Source organism: Bacillus rossius, chromosome 1 (assembly GCF_032445375.1).
Source record: "Bacillus rossius redtenbacheri isolate Brsri chromosome 1, Brsri_v3, whole genome shotgun sequence".
Classification (NCBI taxonomy): domain Eukaryota; kingdom Metazoa; phylum Arthropoda; class Insecta; order Phasmatodea; family Bacillidae; genus Bacillus; species Bacillus rossius.
Window position 1 is genome coordinate 277,812,027 of NC_086330.1, and position 15,176 is coordinate 277,827,202.

The 15,176-nt window shown below is 40.1% G+C and overlaps 1 protein-coding gene across 1 annotated transcript in view; it reads left to right on the forward strand.

Annotated features, from left to right (window-relative positions):
* Positions 1 to 816: 816 nt before the first annotated feature.
* The window catches only part of LOC134527622 (ABC transporter G family member 20-like), a 118,557-nt gene continuing 104,197 nt past the window's right edge, over positions 817 to 15,176 (forward strand). Inside the window, exon 1 of the mRNA XM_063360468.1 lies at positions 817 to 886. The gene's annotated coding sequence lies outside the window, so the exon portion shown is untranslated. The remainder of the gene's footprint in view (positions 887 to 15,176) is intronic.

Below are 15,176 nucleotides of genomic sequence, written 5' to 3' on the forward strand. Positions count from 1 at the left end.
TATACATTTTTAATTTATTAAGAAAATTCAAACAGACTTAAAAATTTAAATATTCGGTTTTATTTGATAATTATTTCAAACACAATTAAAAAAAAACTTTTTTATGTCATAAAGACGCACAGGAATAATTATATAACATTTAAAAATGAAAAATACAGAGAGGAAAAAATACGGGTATGCAGAAAACTGTCAATCATCTGCACAAAATTTATTTTAAACATAATATTTTACTTAAATAAAAAAATCTCTGAAATTACTAATAAAAGGAATACCACAAAATTCACTGTAACGAGTTCGAATCGTTACAACCAACAAAAAAAATTAATAATTTTGAGGTTGCTTCGCCAGTGGGTTCTAGTCGCGTTGAAGGGAGGAGCTCTTTGATGTTTCGGCAGAAGTTCCAGGTGCCATCTTCAGGTCAGGAAACTGCTGCGGCCGCGCGAGCTTGCGATCCTTACCGCACCAACTTAACGGGACATGTGTTTGGCGCGAGAATTTGACAGCGTGACCGCGCTGCGAGAGAAAGCAGCCTGTTGCGTCGAACCACTAGAACGCGTAAGAAAGGGAAGAGAAGAGGAGGGAAGAGAGGGAAAGGGAGAAGTGGTGCTTGCCCCGCGCAACCGCTTCCCTCGACAGCCGCGGAACTGGCACTGACCTTGAACAAGGCACCGCGGAACAGGATTCGAATACCGGCAAAGTTCTCGAGAACCAGTTTGGCGAGGACGTGTTATCGACGAGTGATTTTCTCATCCCCCCCCCCCCCCTAAGACTCTCAGCGACCCGGCGAGCGAAGAGCTGGCGGCCAGTGAGGTCGGTGGCAGTGCTCAGGATCGGTCGGCAGCGTCGCTGCTCAGTTGTCGCTTCCGTCGGTTGCGCTGTCAGTCAGGTAAACAACTTACACCCGCATCATCCCCCGCGGAGGGTGGCACTGGCCACGTGTGACGGGGCGAGGAACACGCGAGGGTGCGCACGGGCCGATTGCACAATAGAAGTTCATTCGCTGACTCCACGCGGAGGCACCTTAATAAAACTGCAAAACTTAAATGACAGTTCGCGCCCCGTGGATATGTTTGAATGCCGACTTCTCGAGATCGAGTTTTTTTTCAGTGGTTTTTCTTTGTACATAAAAAATATGGGGCATGGACTAATGAATGAATAAAGAGTTCATGAAAGACGCAAAATTTAAACAGATTTTAAGAGACTAAACTGTGTGGATCGAAAATGCTACTGGTTCCGTGATTTGTAATTATTATAAAAATTTATTTTACTACAACCAAAAATATATTAAATTTAAAATAGTTTTTCTCATTCTTTCTATACCAAATAATTAAACTCAAAAAAATTTTAATTAAAATAATTTAACGTTAAAATATATTAACATTATTTGCAAAAACTGAAACGCTTTTAGGTAGTTATCCCAGGACAGATTTAATCAATATTGTTTTATTTTAAATTTTAAGTTATATTGCTGTAAATAAATAATTAGTTCATTAAAATTTTAACGTGACTTCAGTGGATAACTCGTGCTAGAAATAAGTAATGAACATAAATTTGTAAAACTCGAGTTATAGTCAAAAAATGAACTGCGTTAATTGACTGCAAAAAATGAACTAAACATTTATAAAAACTTAAATTATATTGATGTTTTAATTCGTGCAAAAAATCTAAACTTACTTTTGAAAGCTATTTGTATTTCATTTATTTTCTATTTAATGCGTGGTGCCAATATTAATTTTCTTTAAAACATTATTTTTCAGTACGGTGATTTCCATTTGCATGTAAATAAACCAAATTAAAGATTACTTAGAAGAATAATATGCTTTAAGAGATATTAACAAAGTTGAACCCCAAATTTTATTAAATTAAAATTAAAATTATTAACAAATAATATTTTAAGCAATTGCAGCAAGACAAACTAATGGATGTATTGTTTAAAAAAAACAGTAATGTCAATCCAACACATTAAAGAGAAATTATTTTTGGAATTTAAAAAATAATTTTTAAAAAAATATCCAAAATACATTCAAATTATTTACTAACGTTTTTCAGTATTTTAGGCATTCAATTATATGTTTTGATATTAATAACTTGTTTATTAATATTTAAGAAATAAAAGCAAACTATTTTTTACTATTTTTAAATGTTCAATAGTTTTTATTGCTTTGCAGGATTTTCAAATACTTTTTATTTTTTTGGTGTTATTTTTTTCAATAATTATATATTTTTTACTTTAGAAATTTATTTAATATTGGCTATCAGAAATTTTTGATCTTAAAATCTAGATTCGGAAGACTTGATCAATAATAAAATATAGTATTTTGAGCCTATTTTATTTAAATAATTACTAACGTAATTAGTTATATGCAAATTATTTTTACATTATCATAATATGTTAAAACTAATTAAGTAAATTTTATTATATAATTAAACGTGTTAAATATTTTATTAATAATGTTCTTTAAATCTCATACACAATTATAACCACTGAACTTATTAAAATCAAATTTCCTGTTATGAACTGATTTCCTGAAATTTTTTCATTTCCGTTTGTAAATTTTTTCCATTACATTGTTTCCTAACATTATTTTTTTTGTAAGTTATGTTGATACTGTTAACTTAAATCCTAAATCATAAATTAATACCTTTATAAATTTTGTATTTTGAACTATTTAATATAATTTTTTTTATTAAATTTGAGTTATTTCTGACACATTTACCTACAATATTTAATAAATATATTTCATATATTTTTTACTAATGAAATTTATCTAATGAATAATTCATATTCTTAAATTTATTTCGTACATTTCAAACCGGTTTTACTAATATAAATTTTATGTTCATTGGTATGTGCTTATATTTTTTAATACTATTTCCTAACTATTTTGTATTAATTGACAAATTAATTTAACCTTAAAAACATTTACATCAAACTAAACCAAACGCCTGAAAGAATTGTTTTTTTACTATGTACTACATTGTTATTTAATTTTTATTTAATAAAGCCGAAGAAAAAATTTATTTTAATTTATAAAGATTGTATATTAAGAGTTTTTGCAATGTATTACAAATGATTGTGTGGTGGGTTCAAAAGTTTTAATTACTTTTATACAAAGAATTTTTGAAACATTGAATCAAAAAATTTAAATTTTTATTTGGTTAATTTATACAAATTTATACAAAAACTACACTGACGTGTGAGTCAGTTATTCTTATAGCTTTTATAAATGAAATGTTTTAATTAATGTTTAAATTATTAACTGACCTCGAATACGATTTTATTTGAAATTACATATTTACCGTTCCTTGACTGGAAATGTCTAACATTATATTCTAAATTCACACGACGTATGTATAATTGTAATAAATAGATCGCGAAAAATGTTTTAAGACCCCCACAGTTTGAATCATATGATATAATATACAGAACCTTTTCTTTTCTGTGGGAAAACTGTTTTACAATTTAAAGCTACAAGTAGCTTTAAAAATTTGACGTAATACGTTATCAGATGATTTATTCACATATATAAAATATCTCACGCAGGTTATTAAAGTAGAAAAGATGGAGGGTTAATTTTATTAGTAACTTCAATCAATTTAAAGTTACTTCAAATCTTTCTTGCGACCAACATATTTTGTTTTACTATCAAGAGCAATCAAAAACAATAATGTGTAATCATTAAATCTAGAATAGGCTAGGTATAAGTGATATGTCACCTAATTACTCCCAAGTTAACAACTAAAATTTAACTTTTTTAATGACAAATTTTAAATTTATTAAAAACGATTGCGAGAAGTAATAACGAAAATAACAGCTCTACTTAAACCCGTGTCCTTCCTTCACATCCTCTAGACATTTAGTTTGTGTAAATATTTACAACAAAGAAACCTTAACCTTATTAAGATGATTCAACTTTTAAGATTTAACATTTATATTCAATTCTTGTATTCAACATGGCGTTGAATATATGTAGTCTAACAATTGTTTATTGACTAACGTGGCGCTATCTCTACATTTTTATATTTACTTAGAGTTATCAAAACTGAAATGCATGTGTGCTAACGTAGTATTTGAGTATTCATTATTATTTTTATGACTATAAATTCCAACATAAATTATGAAAGGATATTTGCACCATTTGGAAGTTTTATATTTAAGTATGTATGCGCGGTGTTAAGTCTGTTATGATCACAAAAGCATTATATACTTTTGAACCATGCGGGTTCGCTACCTTTTCGAGATTTCTGAGACTTTCACAGATGACATCACCGTTTTTACACATTTACAATCAAATTGACTTCCATTTTATTCACGAAATCACTCCTACTAAATGCCGAATACCGAGAGCTAAGATATTACACATTGAAAGAGAAACTAACTGATCATGATAGCGCCCGAAAATGCTACATTTCAAAGCTCAGTACCACTAACAACTCAAAATTTTAATTACGTTTATACACACATTTTTAACCTAGTTAACAGTGTTTGCTCAAAACACATTGTTATGTTACAAAAACAGATCAATGCTGACTTTCGCTTTTAAAACAATAGGTGCATGCTCTTACTGTTAGCAGAATATAAACTTGAGATAATTTTTGTTATTTATGTCTCTTAATTCTTTCCCTTACCAGCCCTAAAAATTATGTTTTAATACTAGCATGAATTTAGGTAATTAAAAATTGTGTTAAATCTTTTTAATTGAACAGTTTTTATGAAGCTTTTGTCGTTAAGCAGATATTCATAATTACAATATTTTCTCAGCTTTTATTGCTTCGTGGACAGCCCATGATTCTGCAGATGGATTCACACAAACTTAATGTCTTATGTATTCTCATTTTTTAAAATAATATTTGTTTTATCTGCAATCCAATCTAATGTGGTGGATTATACCTTGCTTTAACTAGTGCATATATGCTAGTCTTAAAAGTGTTAGTTTGAAAACAATTACTTACGATTTGTGAGGTTGGTTTCTCCCGGCTGGTGCTACACACAACACGTGACGCCAGGTAGTGCAGCGATGGAATCGCAATAACGTTACAGACGCGATGTAATGGACGCGATACGAATAAAATAATTTTCTAGTCACTCACGTTTGACACATGTGATACATCTGCGCAACAGTATTCGCGGACGCGACATCGCGGGGGTGCGACGACGATACTGAATTGTGTGTCTCTTCTATGATTTAGAATAATTGAATATTTGCATCCCAAATATTATAATCTAAGGAATTACAGTAAATGAACGAACTTTGCAACGAATAATTTAACTCAAATAAACGAAGAGTTGTTTGTAATTTCAAATATCTGAATCTTCTTAGAAACCACGCCGTATTTCGACATCCGAGTTGTATGTTTCGTTCTAAACCAAGGTCAACACACAGTTGGACAAAATACGAGTGTTCTTAAATTTTTTGAATGTTTTATTAATATACCAAAAATTTTCATTTCAATTCATCTCCTAAGTAGTGAACACAGTGTCCGTAAATCTACTACTACTAATAATAATAATTTATAATATATTTATAATTTTAAGCATCGTTGTTAGTAAATTTAAAGTGAAAATTTTGAATAATATAAACAATTTTTGTATTTTTGAGCTTTTTTAATTGAATTAAGATGTAAAATCATTAAATATTCTTGCCTAAACAGTTTTCCTTTATAAACACTTAGTATTTATAAAAAATCAAATTTCTCAAGCTGGTCCATTGAAACAATTCTGTAAAATTTGAAGACTGTCGTATATGTGTAGTGCGAATGTTATTGCAAAAACAAATTTACATCTCGTTTGTTTTGATTCTCACTTCATTAAAAGCTACCTCCGTGATCACAGTAAAGCAATATTTTCTGTCGCATCGCGTTCTCTGCATCGCGGCTCTTTGCACTGTCGTGATTCCAGCGTTAAAGTCCTTGAGAATCAGTGCTGTGGGAAATTCCAACACTAGCATTAAGTATTCAAGAGTCGCCTTTGGCTTTGGCTGCCAAACCGCTGTGTGTTTCCCGGTTATATTCCAGTTCCCAGCAGGAAAAAAGAAATAACCTGTTCTTGGTTGAAAGGTTTATATTTTTATATCAGTATAGGATAGCCGGTCCGAAAACATGGCGCTGGCGCGTGGATTGTGATTGTCGGTCCGCCATATTGGATTGTGACGTCACGGCGGCCATCTTGGATGGTTGTGACCTTGACCTTTGACCTTGACCTTGACCCCGGCGGCCATTTTGGATCCGCCATATTGGATCCGCCATTTTGGATGACGTAATTGTTTTCTCGAAAATTCCGCCATTTTGTTTTCCGCCATATTGGATGATGATGTCACCGTTGCAATTTCCGTTACGTCCGCCATCTTTAACTTTTTTATTTATTATCCGATTTTAACGGAATTTTTTTTTAAAAATTATAAAAAAAATTCAATTAACAAAATTTTAATAAAAAATATTTAAAAATTGAACTTTTTAAACACGGAGTTCGGAGTCCTCGGTTCGAACCCGACGAGGTCAAAAAAAAAAATTAAAAATGGCGACAGGCTCCTTCCTCAATGGTGGGTGCTGGCAGACTGACCCCCACCACTGGTACCAATGCATATACGAACTTACACCCCCCCCCCCCCTCCACCCCCCACCCCTCCCTTCCTAAAAAAATTATTTTTCTCGCACATGACGACCAACCCCTCCCCTTTTTTAATTTATTATTATTTTTTCATCGTAATAGTCACCCTCCTCCACCACTCCCTCCCTCACCCTACCGTCATTCCCACCCCTACCCTCCTCCTCACCCCTATTCTACCTTTTAAAGTATAAATACCGGCCGCAGGACCCGGGAGCCGTCAGTTTTGCAGTCGCTCCCATCCTGAAGGAAAGACGATGTTTGCATGTTGTGCGAGCGGAGCAAAGATCTTGTCGGCCATCTTAGCATATGGTAAAGTGCGCACGCTTGCGGCACTGGATAAGGAGACGGAGTTACCTTACCTACCAAAGGAGTTTCTCCTGGTATACGCCCCGTACGAGATAAGATACGTCTACAAGTTCCTGCCGGTGTACCTGCAGCTAGACCCAGACATCCAAGACTGTCTACCATGCACCGAGTGCGACAGAGGAAGCTCCAGCGTCCCCGACACACCGCACATGAAGTCATGGTGCAAGAAGCGGCGAGATGCGTGCAGGCAGCAGCAGCCTAGATCCTGAGCGCCGTGCCACAGTCGGCATCTAGGTACCACTCCAGCATTTCTGCAGAGCCAGCATCTTAGCCACGTCACTCCAGCCTCGTCGTATGCGTAACTGTGAGTAACGACAATATGACACTCTTTCTTGTCAACGTCCAGTGTCTTACGTCCCAAAAGGGGCCTGTAGTGAAGCAACTGTCCGTGACGTCCGTCATTGGCGGTGAAGAAACCAGGACTAGCGAATACATCTTTAAACCGCCGTGTGACTGGACTAAGCTAGACAGATTCTCTCAACGCGAGAACCGACGTCTGACCTATGAAGTGAACGGACTCTCGTGGAATGAAGGTGATGTGGACTATGAACAACTTACATCCGTGCTACGTGATCTCGTCGAGCCGGAAGACGACGTTGTTTACGTCCGCGGTAATGAACAGAAACGTATTGTTAGTGATTTGTGCAGTGGCAATGTAATTGACCTACGTAAACAAGGCAACTGTCCTGGCTTCAACAAACTGTTAAAGATGTACGGAAACCAAATTGAAATGTGTGATAAATTTTATAATGGTTTCCACTGTGCACATTGTAATAGCCAGTTACTGAAACTGTGGCTCTATGAGCATCCTTATTACTACAGTGATGTTTAATTATTCTATTCCTTATTGCAATTGTAAATATTGTTTCCAATGTCATCGACTGATGTGAGGGGTGATGGAATTATGTAAATAAAAAATATATATAAACCAATGTAATTGTCTATTTTCATTTCACCTTTATTTCATTGTATTTTTTTCTGTAAAGTCTAACAATTATACTCTTTCGAAAAAAAAAATGAAAATATAATAATCATTTTACATTATTTTTAGCATAAATTATATAAAAAAATTAGCAATTTAAAAAACAAGGGTATTAGTAGTATAGAAATAAAACTCAAAGTTCAAAAATTTTACAGATATATTTTCGTTAACATATACAATTAAATATATATCCATATTTTATTTAACATGTATGCATGTGTGTAGATTCGCAGGTCTTTCTGTCAGCAGCCCACGCTCGTCCCGCCGTCTCTCTCTCCATCTCACCGACTCTCTCTCTCTTCCTCGCGCTGAATCTCTCTCTCTCCATCTCAGCAACTGCTCACCTGCTAAAAACTTAAACAGAATATTAGTAACCAAACAAAAAGCTTGCATCGCAGCTCTCTGCGTTCGGAACGGGCTTGAGACCGACACCGCTAAACAGGCTGGTCGCGCACAAGCCCCTTGCCTCCATATATGCAATATACATCACATATGTAGTCAAGTACTTATGAACAACGTCTCTATTTAGCCGTGGCCCATTACAACGATGCAAGCCTACCAGAAAGATCTACCATATTGACACAAAGCACGTGCTTAAATTAACAAATGAACACATAGCAACGCTGAAATTGTCCAGTCACAACGATGTATCAACGCCGAAATCTTGCAAGTCAACGACTGTGGAACCCAGCGGCGTAACAGTCCATCGTTGACACACAACGCCGAAATCTTGCATGCCAACGAATGTGGAACCCAGCGGCGTAACAGTCCAGCGTTGACACCATCGACATGACACCATCGATGTAAGGAGCCCAACGTCATGACCCCATCGATGATAGGAGCCCACCGTAGTGACCCCATAATTAGGACACCATCGATGTTAGGAGCCCATCGTCTTGACACCATCGGCGTAAGGAGCCCATCGATGCATAAAAAAAAACGCATTGGTGTAAAAAAACGCATCAGTGTAAAACGCATTGGTGTAAAAAACGCATCAGTGTAAAAAACGCATTGGTGCAAAAAAACGCATCGGTAAAAAAAAATACGTATTGCACCACAAAACAACGAGGGTGCATAAAAACCACCACTGCCATCCCAACCAACCAACCAAGAAAAAAACGTAGCACCACAAAAACATCGTAGGTGCAAAACACCACCACTTCCATCCCAACCAACCAACCAAGAAAATGCTTGCACCACAAAACAACGAGGGTGCATAAAAACCACCACTGCCATCCCAACCAACCAACCAAAAAAAACGTAGCATCGCAAACAACGAGGATGCAAAACACCACCACTGCCATCCCAACCAACCAACCAAAAAAAAAATGCAATCTTCGTCGCCAACCACAAATGCTATATCGCAGCGAAGCTGACACATTCTAGTGACGTCAGTCGCCTAGTGAGCAGACGAGGATGCAAAACACCACCACTTCCATCCCAACCAACCAACCAAGAAAATGCTTGCACCACAAAACAACGAGGATGCAAAACACCACCACTTCCATCCCAACCAACCAACCAAGAAAATGCTTGCACCACAAAACAACGAGGATACAAAACACCACCACTTCCATCCCAACCATCCAACCAAATAAGCACCACGAATATTGTGGGTGCATGAACAAAACAAAACGCACCACGAAACAGCGTGGGTGCAAAAAATTAAGGTAAAAAAGCACCAGAAAACCATAAAAATGTAGGAGCAAAAAAAAAAATCTATGAAAAAGATAGCACCACGAAACAGTGTGTGTGGGTGCATGAACAAAACAAGGAAAAATAGCACCAGAAAACCAAAAAATCTAGGTGCAAAAAATTTAAAAAAAAAGAGCACCACGAAACAGTGTGGGTGCAACACAATTACAACGAGCGGACTCAGGAAACCAACGATGAAAAATCCAACGGTGAAGGCTATGTACAACATCATCAACAGGTACATGAGTGGCTAGCAAGTGGCAAACACCGGCTCTGTGCTCGCACATTCCGGTTCAGATTCCCGTCAAGGTCATTTTCTCGGCTACCACAGCAGAAGCCTGGGACCCCGACAGAGAATCCTGTGCGAAACGTACGAACACAGACGCAAGTTTCAACATTTCATGTTATAAGGTTTTTTATGTGGAGAAAAAAAATTCATTAAAAACCATTCAGTCTTTATAGCATTCTCTTTCTTTCGCGTATGTATATAATTATATTCAGGCCATATATCCGTACGGTAATGTATGAATTCCATCGTCGCATATTATGCGTTTATCGTCGTGCCATGATAGTGCTAATTTATTTGAGCATTCTGTATATAAGACCATATTATGTGAACGTATGGACCGGACGTTTGCGCGCTTCTCCGTGTGCTTCTCCAGGACCTCGAGAAAATCTTCAAACGATATTTTATTTCTCACCACGCACTTCTGTATACCTTTGGCCCTTTTTGTGATATTACTATTGTATTTGTAGGTGTACAGTTTTGCCCTTAGGCCGACGAACTCCTCCATTGCCACTCCACTGCACTCGTCTTTGAACTTGCCTACTACCTTCTTGTTCGTAGGTGAGTAGCAGGGGTGGTCAATGGGATAGCTGCTGGTGTCGAACTCGTCCAGGAGCGCAGCGTCGTCGGCAAGGTCCTGGTAGAAGTCGCGCGTCTTGATCTCGTATATGAAGCTGTCCGTGTCCATATACGCCAGCGTGATGTCATCCTTATATTTTTCTTTCATTGTGTCATAATGGAACCCATACATTAACGTCTTGGACAAGTCCAGGACCGCGAACCCCGCATATATTGGGCGGTCAAGAAAGATGGTTTCTTGCTGTAGTCTCACCAGCGTCAGAGACTCATCAAGGATGGTTCGGTCCTGGAACGCTGGCTTGACAATAACCTTTCGGAGCCTCGCCTCGCTGCATACGAGCTCCATACGCTGCCGCTTGAATTTATTTTCCATGAGCTTGCCAAAGCAGGAGTTATTTGCCAGCTTGAAGAATTCCTTTTCAAAGTCGTTTGTAGCTGCCTGTCGTTTCAACGTATTTTTCGTAATGAATGGCTCCATCCAGGCACGCTGCTTGAATTCGAGGACTCTGTGCACCTTCCTGAGTCTCAGTCCGTGCTGGATGGCCTGTTTCAGGTTTCTAAAATGAATTATATAATTTTCTTTGGATTCCAGTGTTGTGATTAATTTAGTTTGACGCGATCCGGGTGGGCACTGGCTGACGGGCAGGAACGGTAGATCTTTGTGGTCCTCGTGGAGGGCAGACGGATACTCCACATCGACTTCAAGGATGTAGCCCGTCTGCCCCTCGTCAGGTATCGACATCACGTCGATATCAGCGCCCACCCACTTGAAGCCGCTGACTGGAAGAGGCAACGACATGGCCCACCCATACAGATTGTTGGCGTCCAGGTACGCAACATGAGTTGATGGTTGGCTGGGATCGTAGGTTTGGGGCAGGCAGATGTTGTTCGCCTTGCAGTGTCTCTTTATCACTTGCGCGACCCCACCCCTGATCCCAGCTTCGACGAACATGTACATATCGTAATCTATCATCAACTCAAGTCGTACCCCCGTCTGCCTCAACATTGCGTCGAACGCGAACCCTGGTGCGCTGACGTAATGGCTGCAGTCAAGGCCGTACGTCTGCAGGCACAGCCGACGAAAGTTCTCAAACACGTCAGTCAGCAGCAGCACGTCCGTCTTGAGGTAGACGTCGCTGTAGTCGCCCAGGGTCACGCAGCCGAATGTTTCCCACACTGCCTTTGCATGTTCGTAGTCATCATTAGTTATGTTGCTGTCATTTAATATATTATAAAAGTTATCTTGTGGTGGCAGTTGCGGCTCGTCCAGTTTCTCCCAGCTGGAAACATAGTCATACGGGAACACATCCTTCCTCGTGACGAGGGCCATTTCGTCACGAGTATAAAATTTCATGGTGTCCGTGAATTGGTCGGCTGGCAGGTACGAGGCAAGGGACGCCAAACTGTGAGCCATGAACCTGAAACTATCGACAAACTGTACGGAGAATTTGTTGCCCAGACTTTTCGAGAAGGTAATCATTTTTTCCTGCGTGTGGGGGATGATGAATATTTCCTTGTTGTCGAAGCCCAGCTGTTTTATTATGAACTTCTCATCATAGGCCAGATTGTGGAAGTAAACCACGAGTTTCTTGGGCCGCCTGCGCAGAAGATTGCAGCTGTTGCAGGCGGCGCCAAGGTACTTCCCACTGAAGTGGTCGTGGTCTCGCACCTTGTAATTACCCATGGTAAATACCGCATTGCAGTAGCAGCACTGATGGGCTGCGGCGAAGCTGGCATACTCCTGTGCCGTCAGCGTCGTCATGGGCATGCTGGTCTCATAAATGTTCTTTACTTGGTTTCCAATGTCAACAATCGTATCCACGAATTTTGCCTCAGCGTCGGGACCCCTGTACAGAATCGGCTCTTGCGGCAGCGAGGAAGTGAGCGTGGCTGGGATCACGCTATTGTCGACTTTTACATAGATACAATAGCTGTATGCTTCGTGCTTCTGGTACGCATGAGTGCCGGATTTCTGGGGGTCCTGCTGGCATGTCTGTACGGGCACTAGCATGGCCTCAAAATCCGCATAAACAACGATTGGCATCTTGGACATGTGGTGATAGTTTTTAAACTCCAGGACTGGGGGCTGGCCGTTCTTGTCTGGCTTCGGCATCTCGACGCGCACGGGAGCATGGGTTTTGCAGAATTTCTTGTGCGCGTCGAGACACTGCTGCCCTGACAGTCCTGAAACTCGGTGCTGGTCATCATAATAGGTGAAGCACCTCTTACACACATGAATTTTATGATCGTGGGCGGTGATCTGAGGCCGGACGAGTCTTGAGAAATTTTTTATAAAGCAGAAATGAGAGTTGTTTTCGCTCGTCAGCATGAGGAGGTCGAAATGGTGTTGCTTTTCCTCCTTCCCCACACGCACCGGCGCGATCTTGTTGTCCTCGTCAATGCTGTAGACGTTGACGGAAACATCGGGATTGTTCCGTTCGAAGATCTTGATTTGGTGGAGGGGGGTAGCGAACTCAAGACCTGAAAAATTAAATTTTCCCTCCAGGTCGTGGTACCTCTTGTCAACTCGCCGCGGATTCCCCCCCTCCACATATCGCGCCAGTATGGCCCACTTGAAACACATGTTGTCACTGAGGTTCTTGGGGTTTATTATAGCCTCGCGGTTCTTGATGACAGCAGGCAGCTCGATGTAGGAGGAGACTCGAAGAGGGACAAGCTTGTTGAAGCGGAGCTGGATTCGCTTCACAACAGACAAGGTCCACCCGGATCCCTTGCTGACGTAGTCCTCCTCCTCCGTGCATATTTTCAATATACTTTCATCAATTGCTTCCTCGATTTCGCTTACCTCATATATGGGAATATTTTTTGTCTTGAACGCTCTTTTGTCAACACCTTCATCGAAGGGAGCAGGCTTTGCATAGTCGCACTCAAGCCAGATATTGAATTTTACTGGACCATTTTCATTGACTTCATTGGTTATCTGATTTATTAGGTTATTCTTCATTTGAGCCATGTAAGTACAAATGTCTTTTGTCGCACCATTATTTTCTGCGACATACGTTTTCAAGTTGCGGCGGAACGCAGTCTCCGCCTCAACGAACCCGGTACCGCCTGCCTCCAAGTCTACCTGAGCCTGGTCAGGCGCTTGCGCCTCCAAGTCTACTCGAGCCTGGTCGGGCACACTCGCCACGTATTGCGGACGAGTGCTGGGGTCGGGCTGTTGACGGCCAGAGGGCTCGTCCGTGCGCCGTCTCTTGGGAGCCAGGCCCTTGCACGTCTTGATGTGCACAAACAGCGTGTCTTTACGCGTAAATTCACCCTGGCATGTAGTGCATCTAAATGAAACGCGGTCGGGATTGAACTGGCACTGGCTCTTTTCGTGGCGTCTGGCATCACGGGTATATTTGAAATGCTGTCCGCAAAACTGGCATCTCGAGCCTGTGCTGTGCTCGACGGTGCCCTCACATGTTCGCATGTGGCGGGTCAAGCTGTCTTTGCGGCTTATTGTCATGCCGCAAGTATGGCACTGGTTGTTAACAGTGCGGCCAGGATTAGCTGCACACACTTTCTCGTGCCGTCTAGCATTTTGGGTATTGGTAAAACCTTTGCCACAGAAAGCACACCCAAGCCCTGGTGGTGTTGGTGCACATACCTGTGCTGGCCCCGATGTTGAGGGCTGGAGGGCTCCCGAGGCGGGCTGGCAGGCTCCCGAGGTCGAGGGCTGGCCGGCTGCCACGGGAACTCCAGATGCGGTCCTCTTCATGATGAAGTCTGTAACACCAACGGAAACAATATAGTAATACAATAACAACATAATTATCACACATACACACAAACACACACACACACACACACAGAAACGTGCATAAAGTCAACCACGAGCGCACGCACACACACACACACAAAATACCCTTGCATAAAGACAGCTACACGCTCGTACAAACACACACACAGAAAAAAATACACTTGCATAAAGACAGTTATACGCGCGCAGAAACAACTACACATGCATGGCAAAAAATTAAATTCAACTCACCAGAAGAACACAGGAACGACTCTGTGTGTACTGCACGCACGCACAACGAGGAGGGCTGGAACGCCGTACAGCACACAGGAACCTGTAACACAGAAAAGAGACCACCTGGCTTAGCACTCAAAATTTTTTTTTTTCAAAATGGCGCAAAGACACTGATGTCAAAATATTATGTTTTATGTACTGACCGGAATCGAAGAGGAACGGTGCAGGACTCCAGAGGGCAGACAGGCGTTCTCCAAGCGGATCACACTGGGGAGTAGCTCGACGCAAGGAGAAGCACTGAATACCTGCAACACACATACAATATTTTTTTTTTTTTTACGAAATGTACTACAATAGTAATTTACTTGTTTTTTTTTTTTTTGGGTATATTTTTGTATTTAGTTGTGATTAGATATTCTGTATTTTATTAAATATAAAAAAAATTCTATTTTTTTTTATGAAACAAAATATTTTTTTTCTATTTGATTATGATAGCAAGTGCGCATGCATCTGTTATTTTTTTTTTTTTTGGGCCAGGCGAGGGGGCAGGCAGGCCGACTTGAGTGCTCCATGCGGCGGTGCGCGGTAACTATCCAGACGTAAGCCGCACGGCACGGTGGAAACATCGCTCCGCGCACCACGGGTGGTGGGGAGAAGCAGGGAGGGGGGAGGGCACGCTCTG